Source organism: Onthophagus taurus, chromosome 3, assembly GCF_036711975.1.
Source record: "Onthophagus taurus isolate NC chromosome 3, IU_Otau_3.0, whole genome shotgun sequence".
NCBI classification, from domain to species: Eukaryota; Metazoa; Arthropoda; class Insecta; order Coleoptera; family Scarabaeidae; genus Onthophagus; species Onthophagus taurus.
The window spans coordinates 7,427,828-7,444,870 of record NC_091968.1 but is presented as its reverse complement, the minus strand read 5'-3'; the positions used below and the strand labels follow the sequence as shown (position 1 = coordinate 7,444,870).

Here is a 17,043-nt window from a genome sequence, read left to right as displayed (position 1 = left end):
TAACTCTCGATATCTACTCTCAATTGTGTGTCCGCTTGAGACTGTTTTAGCTCTCCGAGAGCTTTCTCTCAGACAGTTCTCTGAGGACCGTGTCCACTAGTGAAATGTGTCCGTGCTATGGAAAGTAAAATTTATTTTCTTTCAGTGTTTGGTGTGTGTAAACTCGGATGTAAAAAAAATTTCAAGTGCAATAGTGTTGTACAAACTTTAAAAAAAGAAGAGTAAAAAATAAAAAGAAGCTGTTGGGTGAAACCATGGATTGGGCGTAGATTAGAGCTTGGGTGTCAACAAATATCAACATTTGTTATCAAATTATTAGTTATTTGGCATGCTGGATTCACAAAAAAGTTAACTCTGACTAGATATTACTGGCAGAAGACTAAGTATTACTAATGAAAGACTAGATGTTGCAAATGAAGCAGATTCTTCTTACAGAAGACTTCGCACTACTACCAGAAGACGAAATACTGTTGGTAGAAGACTAGATATTGCTATATTCAAAATAAAAGGCTAGTTAGGCCTAAACGATGATTTTTACTAAATATCAGTGCGACACGTGTTTCGCCCTTCCTGAAGGCATCTACGGGTACGACTACGATACAAAATATATATATAGTAGAGATTTTTATTATAAATTTCTTATCTTATAATTAAAATTAATAAAATGTTACAATATTTACCGTCAAACGGCTTATGACATGTTCGGGGGACCTTGTGTTGTTCTCGACATATTCTTAATCAAGTTATGTTGTAAAACGTTATTAAAATTGTTTAAAATGTATATTGTAAATACGTTCGTGTAATATATTTCGTTTGTTATTTGTTCCTGTTCCAAAAAACAAAAGTAACACTCCAATCAGCCTCAATAACTCACTTAACCTAAAATGTTTATTTAATTGAAATGGATTCAATGTTCAATGTTCAAAATTTAAATTGATAAATGCAAATTACCATGTGTCGTCCACGTTTTTTCATAACCTCAAAACCGTAAAGTTTAAGCCAAAAAATCTTAAAAAATATCAAAATATATCGAAAAATATTGCCAAAACTTTTATTTTTATTATTAGTGCTGATGGAGTGTTTATGTTGTTGAAGATGTTTGAATACATTTGATGTTTTTTTTAGTTTTATGTTCTTTGAGTCTGATCATAAGGTTCCTTCCCGTCGACCCCACGTAACTGTCACCACATTCCTCGCACTTTATCAATAGATATTGCTGGCAGAAGACTAAATATTGCTAGTGAAAGACTAGATATTGCAAATGAAGCACATCCTTCTTACAGATGACTACACACTACTACTAAAAACCAAATACTGTTAGCAGAAGACTTAATTTTACTGTCAGAAGACCAAACTATGTTGTCAGAAGACTAGATATTACCAATGGTACAAATTCCGTATAAATTTCTATCCAATACTTGTTAAAATTGCATCCCCCGCCTCCCGATTTCTATGTTCTTTAGATTTGGTATTCCAAAGAGCTGAATTTTCATGTCCACCAGAAAAAATACTCTCGCAAGTGCACCTAGCTTAACACTACATTTAGAAACATTCGAGTTTAACCATACATCTTATAAGACTTAAACCTGAATGTTTCTAGTTCTTAGTTTCTAGGAATAGTGTTAGTTCTAGTTTTAATTCAATAAAAACATACAATAATCTAACGCTAAATAACAATTAAAACTATAAATAAAAAATATTTTTTCCGTTTTATCGAGATTGTACTATATTAGACTTGTCAGAAAGTTTAAAAACGGTTTTAATACGAACTCTCACATTAAGTGAAACTAAATAGTTACGTACGTTTTAGACGCGTATAGAAGCCACACGCGTCTTTTCTCTCCTACATAGGCGTGGGTCAAATATTTTCGCCCAATAACTAAAGTAGTTTAGAGACGAGGAGAGTAGATGTCGTCGCAAGCCCCAGAACGATTTAGGTCATATTTCATTCGAACGCGATTTCAAACATTCTCTCAAACGACCCCGTTTTATTTAACGAGAAACTTTGCTACTTTTATTAATAGACCACTAAATAGACAAGATAATATATATTTTGAAATCGAAATTTCACTTTAAAATTTGTTAATTCAGTTATCAAAATGTTACAAAGCTGTTATTTTAATCAAGAAGTTGCTTGAAAACAGCGTTCTAATTTTGAAGTGATAAGAATTAATGTATTAAAAAAAGATTAGATTTGGAGTCTAAAAATGTAAAAAAATAAATAAATGTGATGTTAATGTTGATATTAGCTTTTCTAGACTTCCGTCTAGTTCGGAATATAAATAACCTGATGGAACCAAACAGTGCCCTTTAAAAAAGTGCTTATTTTAGCTGCTATAATTATGTTAAAACAGTAAATATAGTTACCTACCAATGTAATTGATTGTTAGACAACACTTCCGTTAATTTCTCGGGATACTCATACAGCTAAGTAATTAACTGTGATTTATCGGATGACCTTGCACAAAGTATCATGTTTATGAATATGTGGGTTTGGAACTATTTGTTTTTTTGATAACTAATATTTTTATGTATTTGTTCCATAAAATATGTACAAAACAATTTATATAAAATTAATTGGCCACAATTTTAATACTTCAAGCAGAAGCTAATACACAAAAAATATGTAACATGGTAAAAATTTGTCCAAAAAAAAAAAGAAGTCATCAAGCCAACAAAACTAATAAAATATAGAAAAATATCTTGGCACATGAACCTTTGTACAGCTTGGCAAATCTATCTTGTCCGGTGAAAGTCAAATCCGCAAACGGTGGGTGGTACCTACGGAGCTTATTTTTTCGCCTAACAATAGTATTCGTGTACTTCACATAGGATATTATGTTTAAGTAGTTAAAATATCTTCAATTTCATCTGATATAGCCAGAATTAATCGCTCCCGAGGCGTTACAATGTGTTGTTAGTAATAATGTTTTCAACAGTTTTGAATATATATGATGTTAATTGTACTGCCTCGGCTTAGTTAATCGAGACGTTATAATATGATGACCAGTTTTAGGTTCATAAAATAAATCATTGAGCCTCGGTGAGTGACCTTGACTTTATTTGATAAGGTCGCCACCGAAATTTATTTAAACCTGAAAGCATAGACAGACAGAATTAGAATTTGATCTCTTTCTAACTCTATTGAATTAATAAATTATTATTGCTGCAAAAAGAGATGAAGAAACCGATTCTATAGAGATCAAATTAAAAACTGTTACAACCAATTTCACATGGGTACAAAAAAATTAATTAACCTCAGCAATTGGAGGAACTGAGTCACATATTTTAAAAATCATGTTATGTAAGATTTATGTATGAATTATAAGTCAATAATTAAATTAATATGGTAATAATTCATAACCTTCAAATAATTTAGTAATAACACCTTAAAATATGTCAAAACTTTTTTCTGTTTAAAAATTTTACGATGTAAATAAGCATTTCTTTTCAATAAACTTTATAATTATTTCATTTTATTGAAATTTGATTGATGCCTCAAATAATTTTAAGTAATTTTTCTTAAAAATTCAATTTGCGTTTTAATTTTGTCATTTCAATTTTTGACTTTTTTTTTAGGTTAAGATATTAAATTAACTTTTCTTTGTTTACATTATCGTGCGTGTGAAGACTCAAAATATTCGGATTTAACCATAAGACAGCTAAACCCGATTGTTTCTAGTTCTATGAATAGTGTTAGTTCTACTTTTAGTTCAACAATAATATACAACAATATAGCACTGAATAGCAATTAAAACTAGAACTAACACTAGACCTAGAACTAACGCTAGACCTAGAACTAACGCTAGACCTAGAACTAGAATCATTTGGGTTTAGCCGTCTTGAGAGACGTGCGGCTAAATCCAAATGATTCTAGTTCTAGGTCTAGTGTTAGTTCTAGTTTTAAAGCAGCACTATTGTATAGAGTTATGTATAGTGTCAGTTCTACATAGTAATAGTCTAGTGTAAAACTACTCTGTAACGCACGGCTAAACCCGAAATTTTCTAGTTTTAGGTCTAGTGTTAGTTCTAGTTTTACACTAACACTGTTACTATCTACGACTAACACTATACCTAGAACTAGAATCATTTGGGTTTAGCCACACGTCTCTAAAGACGGCTAAAACCGAATGATTCTAGTTCTAGATCTAGGTCTAGTGTTAGTTCTAGTTTTAGTTTTTTTTCTAGAATGATTAAAGTTCTAGATCTAGGTCTAGTGTTAGTTCTAGTTTTACACTAGTCAATCTACAACTAACACTATACCTAGAACTAGAAACATTCGGGTTTAGCCGTCTTGAGAGACGTGCGGCTAAACCCAAATGATTATAGTTCCAGGTATAGTGTTAGTTCAACATAATAATAATACTAGTGTAAAGCTAGAACTAACACTATACTTTAGAGCCGCACGTCTCTAATGTCTCTAAAGGTGGTTCTAGTTCTATGAATAGTGTTAGTTCTAGTTTTATTGTTATTCAGCTGACGTCACGAGCGGGCCTTCGAGCTTTCTACTTATTCCCGGGATGTATCAGTCCTCTTAGATTCTACCATCCTTGGTATAAAAATAAAGCCATGTAGACTGAACGCAACGCATCCGAATTTGTGTGCATTTAAATTATTTATGTAACGGACACTTCCTTCCCGGTATTAATCCGTTATAATCGAGTTTTTACAATAATAATTTTCTCAATATTTTAGCAAAAATAAATCTAAATAGCTAAATTTATATCTATATATTTTTAGAAAAAAAAAAAATAAAAGAATAAGAAGTCTTATATACTTTTATATTGTGTTGATAAGATGTTTTTCTTTTTGTATATAAAAAGTGGGTTTGTTATTTTTTTTTACACATTTAATCTTATAATCGTGAGACACAAACCCGTATAAAATCGATCAGACCACGGGTCCAAAGTGCAGCGTGCTATTTCTTTGAACAACAGCAGCAAACGTAGAGCAACTAATTAGAATCAGCACTCACTTTTATGTATACCTGCAAAGCGTGCTAATTGTTCGAGGATTTATTCACTTTTTGTAGTTTTCTTATTTTCTCCGTTCATTTAATTAGTTTCTTATAAATGCATTACGTTCTTCAAATTTTGTAATTCCCCATTTTTTTCTTATTATCTCTTTATAACTTAAACATTTCCTCATATAACTTTTATCGCTTTTATCTACTCACATTACGTTTCAAATTTACGTCCCGAATCGATTACGAAACTTATCTTAAGCAAGTGTCTTAAGTCTTTAGAGACCGAATATATTAAACGTTCGATGGGGGATTCTTATGTAATCGAAAGCTTTCACTCTTTGCGGCTCCTTTCGAAAAAAGAAAAAAGCCTCCTATGGTGGTTGCCCAACAAATTTCAATCAGGCGTAGGTCAGTCCTCTCTTTGTATTTAGAATTATAATTAAGTAATAACTTTTTATTTTGTATAATATAATATACTTCATCCAAATTATTTTTTATATTATTATTTTTTGCTCTCTTATTTATTATTAATGAATTATTTCAACCATTTTCTAATTGGCCGAGATTTTACAGAAAGGAAAAACAAGGTTTGGTTTCTCTCAGTAGAATGCGGTCCAATTGATGGACTTCTGTAGATGGTTAACAAATTCTTCAACACTGTAATTTTGTTGTTAAACTTGTTTTTATTCTATTAAAAAGATTCGTTTAAAATATTATTAAAAAAATTTGATTCAGTTGAATTAACTCTAATTTGAATTGTTTATGAATATTCTGTCTGGTTCTAGGTCTAGTGTTAGTCCTAGTTTTACACTAACACTGTTACTATCTAGAACTAACACTATATCCAGAACTAATACTATATCTAGAACTAGAATCATTTGGGTTTAGCCGCACATCTCTATAGACGATTCTAGTTCTAGGTACAGCGTTAGTACTAGTTTTATACTAGCTTTTTTACTATGTAGAACTAACACTATACATAGTGTTAGTGCCGTCTTTAGAGACGTGCGGCTAAACTCAAATGATTCTAGTTCTAGGTATAGTGTTAGTTCTAATTTTACATTTGCACTGTCACTAGAAATAACATTAGACCTAGAACTAGAAACATTTGGATGTAGCCTTACATCTCATAAGACGGCTAAAGCCGAATGATTCTAATTTGTGGCTTAAGGTGGCTACACACATAACTGCAAACTTGACAAGTATACATGATCAATCTTCTTGTAGAAGCATGTAAAATTTCCCTTCGACACCACACGATACAAGTATGCCTGAACAAGCGGCGGTTTGCGCTTGGACTATGTCGAGCTCGGACGACTATACGCTCGTACTGGCTGCTTTTTGCCTTGCCCATAAGAGGAAAACGCGGAAGAAGAAACGTAATATATGGTGTAAAGAGTGGTTATTGAAAAGAAAAACCTAACCTAACCTTCTTCGATGTTAAGAATATGATATACATTATTCTATAATACTTCTATTCTTAAAAAAAAAATATTTTAAGAAATACATTCAAGAATAAATTTTTCTTGAAAGTCAAAAATAATGACCCTCAGTGCGGGGTCTCGGATTGCGACCCCTACTATTATTGGCAAATATCCCTACATATTTCATAAATTAAAGAAAACCTCTCTAAGCCATTTTTAGGCTGAAAAATTTTTTTAGGGAGAAATCTCTACATCTGGCCACACGTCAAGCAGTGTGCTTGGTGCACACGTGCGGTTTCGCTTGCGCAAGCTTGCATGATTAAAATTCAATCCATCATCAAGCGGATTGCACAAGCAAAATGTTTGTGCAAAATTATCCTACAAACGCTAAAGCATATTTGTACAAAAAGATTGATCATGCATACTTGTTAAGTTTACAGTTACGTGTGTAGCCACCTTTAGTGTTAGTTCTTTTAGTTCAATAATAATATACAACAATCTAACGCTGCATAACAATTAAAACTAGAACTAACACTAGACCTAGAACCAGAACAATTTGGGTTTAGCCGCACGTCTCTAAAGACGGCTAAACCCGAATAATATGCAACATAGTGATATTTTATGCTAACTAGCCCTAGCTACTATCTACCAGCAGTCTTAACACTTTGCTGACCGGCAATTTTACACAAAAACTATGTCATGTCACCAGCTATCTAAGTTTTAAATAAACTCTAATAAATTTTATTTATACTGAATGAAATGAAATTAATCTTTGAATATATTTTTTATACACTGTCCGTCCAAAAGTTAGCAACACCCGTTTTTTTTTTCTATTCCATTACATCTACGTTTTTTACGTTACTTCCGGTCCACCGGAAGTAGACCACAACTTCGTTATTTTAAATGGAATGCTATAGTTTTTATTGCACCTTTTAATTATATGCGAAAAAATATGTTGACTTTGATAAAAGGTAGTGGTACCTAGCACTTGTCGCTTTTGAGTTATTTTGATTTTAAGTTTTTTTTTGGCATATTTCACCATGCTATTTAAAATCCCATATCTCAGCCAATATTCATTCAAGAAACCTCTAACTTGGCACGATTATTCTTCAGATGATATCAAATAGATTGTCATTTGTTGTATCAGAGTATCTTATACAGGGTGTTTTTACAATAGTGACTATTTAACTTAGTTTTCCTGAAAGCCTGGAAGGTGGACCTTTGTAGAAAGTCCTGTTAGAAGTACGAGAAGAGCTGCCAAGTAGTGTGCTGCATTCATCTGAATCTACAGAAATCCATTTCTTAGCTACTTATAGTAGAAGTTTTTTGTATCTTAGTTTATTTTGTGATTAAAGAGAACCACTTTATACTTTTTTGATAGATACTGCTGCTCGCCAAATACTGATCTGCAGTGGTCGACTCCTTTCATGTCTTTATTGCATTGTATATGCACGAAGGTGCCGCTTTATCATTTGTGTAATGTTTATTCCGCTTTTCAGTTAATATCATAGACATATCATGAATAGTTGATATTATGCGCACCAACCGTTTATATTTCCCTGTTGGAAGAAGATTGAGTCCTTTTCGTAACAAAGTCATTTGCCCTCTATGAAGATTCTTGGACTTTTCTATTAGTACATTTGGCAAGTATAATAATATACCAGCTGTAAAAACGTTGTAGTCATTATCTTGATATACATCACGCCAATAACCAAAATACGGTTGCAAGACTGATAATATAGTTTCTTGTAGTTTTGGTCCTCCACCCGAATAAATCTAATAGTTGCAAATGTACCCAGACTAACTTTCACGAATCATTCTCAGTAAAATACCGTATTTTGTAATCTTTGCCGGATTATATGTTTTGAAGCTGAGACGTCTTCTCCATGGTATCATTGCTTCAACAAATGATAATTGCTGTTTCAGTACATCCATAGATTGAATTTTTGGAATAAGGTAATCCAATAAAGGTCTAATTTTACAAAGTCTGCCTCTACTAGGTGCATTTTGTACATTATCACTGAGATGGAAAAATGTAAGGATTTGCTCGAACCTCATCCTGCTCATAGTTTTAGGGAATATTGGTGCTTCAACCAAAGGGTCCGTTGACCAGTAATCTCTCCAACAAGCATTTTTAGTTTGTCCCAACAATATCAATAACCCAAGGGTTATGGTAAAGTTTTAGCAGAATTATGCAATTTTTTCATTTGGAAGTGGTACAAATTGATTTGAGAAACAACTAAATGAAAAAAGTCGTTATCGAAAAATAAATCCGTTACTTTATTGATGGTTAAATCACTTAATTCTACAGTTACACCCGAAATGTTTGAATAATCGTCCAAAGAAGGTGTAATGTCATTTTCATTCCAATCTTCAAAATCACTTTCGCTATCGGATTTTATAACATTTCTTTTTTTGCCGTTTTCGTGGTATAATGTCAGATTCATCACTTTCGGAATCATTAGGTACAATTTATTTCAAAATCACTCGGACAACCAGATAAACTATTCGCGTATAATTCATGAAATTTTTGCAATTATGCTAAACTTGTGATAAAAATCGAAATGCCAAGAAAAGTAACTTTTTTGTTATAAAGTGGACACGACTGAAAACGATACGCCAAAGTTTTGCAATATTCTATATCGCCCTGGGTGTCATAAATTGAAATAGATAATGGAAGTGCAATGACGAGTTAACTTGTCACCGGTCAGCAAAGTGTTACTAGAAATAACATTAGACCTAGAACTAGAAATGTTTCTAGTTCTAGATCTAGTGTTAGTTCTAGTTTCACACTAACACTGTTTCTATGTAGAACTAACACTATACCTAGAACTAGAATCATTTGGGTTTAGCCGCACGTCTCTAAAGACGGCTAAACCCTAATGATTCTAGTTCTAGGTATAGTGTTAGATCTAGTTTTACACTTTCACTGTCACTAGATATAACATTAGATCTAGAACTATAAATATTCGGGTTTAGCCTTGCGTTTCATAAGACGGCTAAAGCCCAATGATTCTAGTTCTTGGTCTATAGCGCTGCATAACAATTAAAACCAGAACTAACACTAGACAAATATATTTTTGTATATTGTATCTTAAGTGAAATTCACCGTATATGCCATCTTGACAAGTTTCATCTCGTCAAAAGATGGCAGTTCCATGTTTGGTTCAGCACTTTTGTATTGTCATTCTTTCTGTATTACTACCTCTAGCATTCTCAACATTCCGCAGTTCCGAGAAATATCTTTCCCATCTCTTTATGATTTCCTCTCTTTTTGCATCTTATGCATAAAGAATGCACGAATATTTTTGGGTTATTATCAAAGTATACCCCAACATAGAATTGCGAAATATCCAATTAGATTAGTTTGTGTATTTGTTACTTAGTTTACAAAGTTTCTTTATCGTGTTGATTTCGCTGTTTATCAGAATATTAGATTTGTGGTTTTTTACGTTATTTAATTTCATTTAATGAATACTCGGAAATATTGCGATAACGCATTTAGAGAGAAAAAACATAACATTAGACCTAGAACTAGAAACATTCGGGTTTAGCCGTGAGTCTCATAAGACGGCTAAAGCCGAATGATTCTAGTTCTTGGTCTAGTGTTAATTCTACTTTTACTTTAATAAAAACATACAACAATCTACCGCTACTACATAACAATTAAAACTAGAACTAACACTATACCTAGAACTAGAAATGTGGCTGAAGTTAGATTCATATTCGAATCTGTACCAGATTCAGATTCATAAAATTACAGTTGACCAGACAAGTATTGAACATATCAATTGAAAAATAGTTTTCTGAAATTACAGAAGTTGTAGCAATCTGCGACTACCCTGGATAATTCGAATAGACCCTCTAGTATGTTCCCTGTCTATCCTCACCCTCAGATTTGCCGTAGGGGCCGAGCGGTTCACCGTTTTCAATAGCATACTTAGATATTATTTTCTCAATAACTAGAGACTGCAGCACCCTGGGACTAGTTCAGATTATTGCATTAGGTCCTCTGGTATCTTTCTAGCCCACCAGCACCCCCAGATTTGCCGTAGGGGCCAAGGGGTGAATTTTTTTATATTATTCGTTTTCAATATCAAATGTAAACATTATTTTCTCAATAATTAGAGACTGCAGCACCCTGATACTAGTCTAGATTATTGCATTAGGTCCTCTGGTATCTTTCTAGCATACCAGCACCCCCAGATTTGCCGTAGGGGCCGAGGGGTGAATTTTTTAATATTACTCGTTTTCAATATCAAATGTAAACATTATTTTCTCAATAATTAGAGACTGCAGCACCCTGATACTAGTCTAGATTATTGCATTAGGTCCTCTGGTATCTTTCTAGCTCACCAGCTCCCCCAGATTTGCCGTAGGGGCCGAGGGGTGAATTTTTTAATATTACTCGTTTTCAATATCAAATGTAAACATTATTTTCTCAATAATTAGAGACTGCAGCACCCTGATACTAGTCTAGATTATTGCATTAGGTCCTCTGGTATCTTTCTAGCCCACCAGCAGCCCCAGATTTGCCGTAGGGGCCGAGGGGTGAATTTTTTAATATTACTCGTTTTCAATATCAAATGTAAACATTATTTTCTCAATAATTAGAGACTGCAGCACCCTGATACTAGTCTAGATTATTGCATTAGGTCCTCTGATATCTTTCTAGCTCACCAGCTCCCCCAGATTTGCCGTAGGGGCCGAGGGGTGAATTTTTTAATATTACTCGTTTTCAATATCAAATGTAAACATTATTTTCTCAATAATTAGAGACTGCAGCACCCTGATACTAGTCTAGATTATTGCATTAGGTCCTCTGGTATCTTTCTAGCCCACCAGCACCCCCAGATTTGCCGTAGGGGCCGAGGGGTGAATTTTTTAATATTACTCGTTTTCAATATCAAATGTAAACATTATTTTCTCAATAATTAGAGACTGCAGCACCCTGATACTAGTCTAGATTATTGCATTAGGTCCTCTGGTATCCTTCTAGCCCATCAGCATCCCCAGATTTGCCGTAGGGGCCGAAGGGTGAATTTTTCAATATTCCTCGTTTTCAATATCAAATGTAAACATTATTTTCTCAATAACTAGAGACTGCAGCACCCTGGGAATAGTCTAGATTATTGCATTAGTTCCTCTGGTATCCTTCTAGCACACCAGCAATCCCAGATTTGCCGTAGGGGCCGAGGGGTGAATTTTTTAATATTCCTTGTTTTCAATAGCAAATTTAAACATAATTTTCTCAATTACTAGAGACTGCAGCACCCTGGAACTAGTCTAGATTATTGCATTAGGTCCTCTGGTATCCTTCTAGCCCATCAGCACCCCCAGATTTGCCGTAGGAGCCGAAGGGTGAATTTTTCAATATTCCTCGTTTTCAATATCAAATGTAAAAATTATTTTCTCAATAATTAGAGACTGCAGCACCCTGATACTAGTCTAGATTATTGCATTAGGTTCTCTGGTATCTTTCTAGCCCACCAGCACCCCCAGATTTGCCGTAGGGGCCGAGGGGTGAATTTTTTAATATTACTCGTTTTCAATATCAAATGTAAACATTATTTTCTCAATAATTAGAGACTGCAGCACCCTGATACTAGTCTAGATTATTGCATTAGGTCCTCTGGTATCTTTCTAGCCCACCAGCACCCCCCGATTTGCCGTAGGGGCCGAGGGGTGAATTTTTTAATATTACTCGTTTTCAATATCAAATGTAAACATTATTTTCTCAATAATTAGAGACTGCAGCACCCTGATACTAGTCTACATTATTATATTTAAAATTGATGTAATATTTAGTTTGATATTATAATTTCGTATTGCTTTTACTTCTATATAATAACATTGACATAAAAGAAAGATCTACTAATGCAAATGAAACTATAATACTAAATAGTAACAGCCCCATTCTAAAACGTTCGTCGCCAACTATATCGCAGCTACTTGTTTCTAACGTTTCATTATTTAGTAATATTCATGATAGATTAGATGAAGAACATTTATCAGAACCCTCTACTGATAATGAAACCTTTATAAGTAAGGCACAGCTACCGACGTTACAGGTAGAGCCGTGTCAATATAAAAAACATATAATATAAAAAACAAATACAAAAAACAATATAAAAAATTAATTTAAATGCTTTAATGTGTCTAAAAATTTTGAAAAGTGTCGTTCAAGTTTCATTAATAAAGAAGTAAAAGCCATATGAAAATTATACTTTCAAATCAAACTAAATATTGAATAAGTTTTGAATATAATAATCTAGACCAGTCCCAGGGCGCTGTAGTCTTTAGTTCTTTTAGTCTAGTCTAGAAAATAATTTTTAATTTTGCTATTGAAAACGAGGAATTTTAAAAAATTCACCCTTCGGCTCCTACGGCAAATCTGGGGGTGCGAGTGGACTAGAAGGATACTAGAGGACATAATGCAATAATATAGACTAGTCCCAGGGTGCTGCAGTTTCTAGTTATTGAGAAAATAATTTTTACATTTGATACTGAAAACGAGAAATATTGAAAAATTCACCCTTCGGCCCCTACGGCAAATTTGGGGGTGCTGATGGGCTACAAGGATACCAGAGGACCTAATGCAATAATCTAGACTAGTCCCAGGGTGCTGCAGTTTCTAGTTATTGAGAAAATAATTTTTAACTTTGCTATTGAAAACGAGGAATATAGAAAAATTCACCCTTCGGCTCCTACGGCAAATCTGGGGGTGCTGATGGGCTAGAAGGATACCAGAGGACCTAATGCAATAATCTAAACTAGTCCCAGGGAGCTGCAGTCTCTAGTTATTGAGAAAATAAAGTTTAAATTTGATATTGAAAACGAGTAATATTAAAAAATTCACCCCTCGGCCCCTACGGCAAATCTGGGGGTGCTGGTATGCTAGAAAGATACCAGAGGACCTAATGCAATAATCTAGACTAGTATCAGGGTGCTGCAGTCTCTAATTATTGAGAAAATAATGTTTACATTTGATATTGAAAACGAGGAATATTGAAAAATTCACCCTTCGGCTCCTACGGCAAATCTGGGGGTGCTGATGGGCTAGAAAGATACCAGAGGACCTAATACAATTATCTAGACTAGTCCCAGGGTGCTGCAGTCTCTAGTAATTGAGAAAATAATTTTTAACTTTGCTATTGAAAACGAGGAATATTGAAAAATTCACCCTTCAGCCCCTACGGCAAATCTGGGGGTGCTGATGGGCTACAAGGATACCAGAGGACCTAATGCAATAATCTAGACTAGTCCCAGGGTGCTGCAGTTTCTAGTTATTGAGAAAATAATTTTTACATTTGATATTAAAAACGAGGAATATTGAAAAATTCACCCTTCGGCTCCTACGGCAAATCTGGGGGTGCTGATGGGCTAGAAGGATACCAGAGGACCTAATGCAATAATCTAAACTAGTCCCAGGGTGCTGCAGTCTCTAGTTATTGAGAAAATAAAGTTTAAATTTGATATTGAAAACGAGTAATATTAAAAAATTCACCCCTCGGCCCCTACGGCAAATCTGGGGGTGCTGGTATGCTAGAAAGATACCAGAGGACCTAATGCAATAATCTAGACTAGTATCAGGGTGCTGCAGTCTCTAATTATTGAGAAAATAATGTTTACATTTGATATTGAAAACGAGTAATATTAAAAAATTCACCCCTCGGCCATTACGGCAAATCTGGGGGTGCTGGTGGGCTAGAAAGATACCAGAGGACCTAATGCAATAATCTAGACTAGTATCAGGGTGCTGCAGTCTCTAGTTATTGAGAAAATAATATCTAAGTATGCTATTGAAAACGAGGAACCCCTCGGCCCCTACGGCAAATCTGAGGGTGAGGGTAGACAGGGAACATACTAGAGGGTCTATTCGAATTATCCAGGGTAGTCGCAGATTGCTACAACTTCTGTAGTTTCAGAAAACGATTTTTCAATTGATATGTTCAATACTTGTCTGGTCAACTGTAATTTTATGAATCTGAATCTGGTACAGATTCGAATATGAATCTAACTTCAGCCACATGAACTAGAATCATTTGGGTTTAGCCGCACGTCTCTAAAGACGGCTCTAGGTATAGTGTTAGTTCTAGCTTTACACTTGCACTATCACTAGAAATAACATTAGATCTAGAACTAGAAATATTCGGGTTTAGGCTTGCGTCTCATAAGACGGCTAAAGACGAATGATCTCTTCAACACTTCCTTCTCTTCTTCCATCTTATGCATAAAGAATGCAGGAATATTTTTGGGTTATTATCAAAGTATAATACCCCAACATAGAATTGCGAAATGTTCAATTAGATTAGTTTGTGTATTTGTTACTTAGTTTTAAAAGTTTCTTTATCGTGTTGATTTCGCTGTTTATCAGAATATTAGATTTGTGGTTTGTTACGTTATATAATTTCATTTAATGAATACTCGGAAATGTTGCGATAACACATTTAGAGAGAGTTACAATAATTAAAATTACTTCAAGACGTTTTAAAAAGATTCTTACGATGATTCAAGTTAATTTAGAACAAGGAACCATCACAGCACAATTCGTATTTAATAGATTAGTCATCGCCGTAATACAAGGAACTTAATTCTTAGTAAATTACTCGGTGTTATTGTTTTTTCTAATTGAGTTAGTGTTAAAGAACTCGCCTCTGGCGAGGTAATTGTTACTACAGTATATTTTGTACTTAATTGAATAGAACTAAATAGAGTTCGACAAGGAAATTAGCATATTAAAATCGTGCAATATTGATTCTTATTGCTTCATCGATTTCAATGAAGATAATCTTTTTTATTGAAGAAATAAGGAAGAGGTTTCTTTGTAGCAAAAACGAGGAAGTGTGACTCAGGGGCCGTTCTTTTTTTCTTTCGTTCTCGTTAAAGCGGCGCTTTCGCGAATATCAATTATGCATCCGTCGTCCTTACAGGACCTTGCGCGGTCCAAATATAGAGAAAATACAGCCCATTCTTCGAAACCAGTTCCCTGTTCAGTGTTCCACACTTCTACCATAGTGCTTCATGTGGCCATAGACCTCTACTTCAGGTAGTTTGGACCTCTTTGTGTAAGTACATCCTTTTCTCCGAATTTTACGCATCACATCTATTCATTACAAATTTTCTTCTTTGAAGATTTAAAAACTAATTAGGTTAAAATTTCTTGGGAAAAATTTCTGCAAGTTAAAGTTAATTTTTTAGAACTAACTAGTTTTACTAGTTTTCGTTAAAACGACTCTAATTTGCATTCAGTTGGTGTGTAACGAGCACATACCTTTGCGTAGAATGCACGCACCTTTCTTTGTTTAGTTTCGTTTTAAATAAATAAAGACGCGAACAAAATTTGCGTTCAATAAATTTAAATGACAGTATAGATTTATTACCTTGTATGTTCGAGCCGTATTTGTATACGTTTTTAATTTGTTATTTTAGTCATTTCAATAACGTACACGTAGAAAGTTCATGGTGGTATTTATTTACCTTTAAATTCCAATATGGTACGACCTTTGTTCATAGTAGTTCCTGATTGTAAATCACAACGTTACAAAAAAACCAATCAGATTGACTTAAAAGATTTCTTAACGTATTTGATTGTTTCACTAATGTCTATTTATATGCATATTTGTATTATAAGCTAATTTACATTCTGTATAATTAAAATCTCCGTTGCATTTTCTATTAATAATCTTAATTGATTAACGATAATAACGGGTTAATTTAATAATAGCATCTAATTCTATTTTCATTAATTCTTCTGTTATTGTTGATGTGTTTTTTTATAAATTTATGTCTTTGTTCTGGTTACTTTTTTATTTTCTCAATAAAACGATATTTTATGTACAAAAAGTGACACTTTAGAGTAATTAACTTTTTTATTTTTAAAATATTTGCTTAAATACCTTCAATTCATCACTACATTCCAATTTAAAAAGTTCACTGTATATTTTAAATTCAAGGTTAATTGTGATAGCGGAAATTGTGATGGACACTCTGCGGGAATACCCTACTGATTCAATTTTGTATCAACCTTGAAAATTTATCGTTTTTGAATTTAAAAATTATTTGTATTTGCTTAATCACTGCAAAAACGAAAATTAATGCCAACCCAACGTAATCGTTTCCAATTTGGAATTTGCAATAAACTTTAAATTGCATAACAAAAAAATAACTTGGGTAACTTTAATGATTATCAGTAAATGTTTCAACATATTTATATAGTTTCTGCTTTTGAACTTTATTTTCAAAAATCTGTAGCTTGATTATGTTAGCAGAGATACTAATAATTAAGTGTTATCTATTGTAAGATTATAAAGTGGCATTTTATAATAATTCTTAAAGGTGTCTCTTCGGGTTAAGATTAAAGCAATAATTCTACTCTGTGGCGGCCGACTTCGATACTTATGGTGGACTTCCAAAGACATCTTTAGAAATTCTGTATCATTGAAAACCTACAGAAATCTTCAGAGAATCTTTTAATGTCTATGCAAGTCTCAGGACAAAATTGGATATTCTTGCCAAACCTGAGAAATATTCATAAAAATTTTTAGAGGAGCTCTGAAAAGTTTTGAGAAAACCTCTAAAAACTTTTATAATTCTGGAAATCCTCTGGAATTCTCAGGTAATCTTTAGACATTTTTGATGTCATTACAAATC

The 17,043-nt window shown here is 33.5% G+C and overlaps 1 protein-coding gene across 2 annotated transcripts in view; it reads left to right on the top strand.

Annotated features, from left to right (window-relative positions):
- The window catches only part of LOC111425095 (protein fem-1 homolog CG6966), a 40,448-nt gene that overhangs the window by 4,162 nt on the left and 19,243 nt on the right, over positions 1–17,043 (top strand). The window contains exon 1 of one of the 2 annotated variants that reach the window (XM_023058871.2): positions 15,354–15,458. The exons of the other annotated variant lie outside the window; for it this stretch is intronic. The gene's annotated coding sequence lies outside the window, so the exon portion shown is untranslated. Of the gene's footprint in view, positions 1–15,353; positions 15,459–17,043 lie in introns of those variants that run through there. 2 annotated transcript variants of the gene reach the window in all.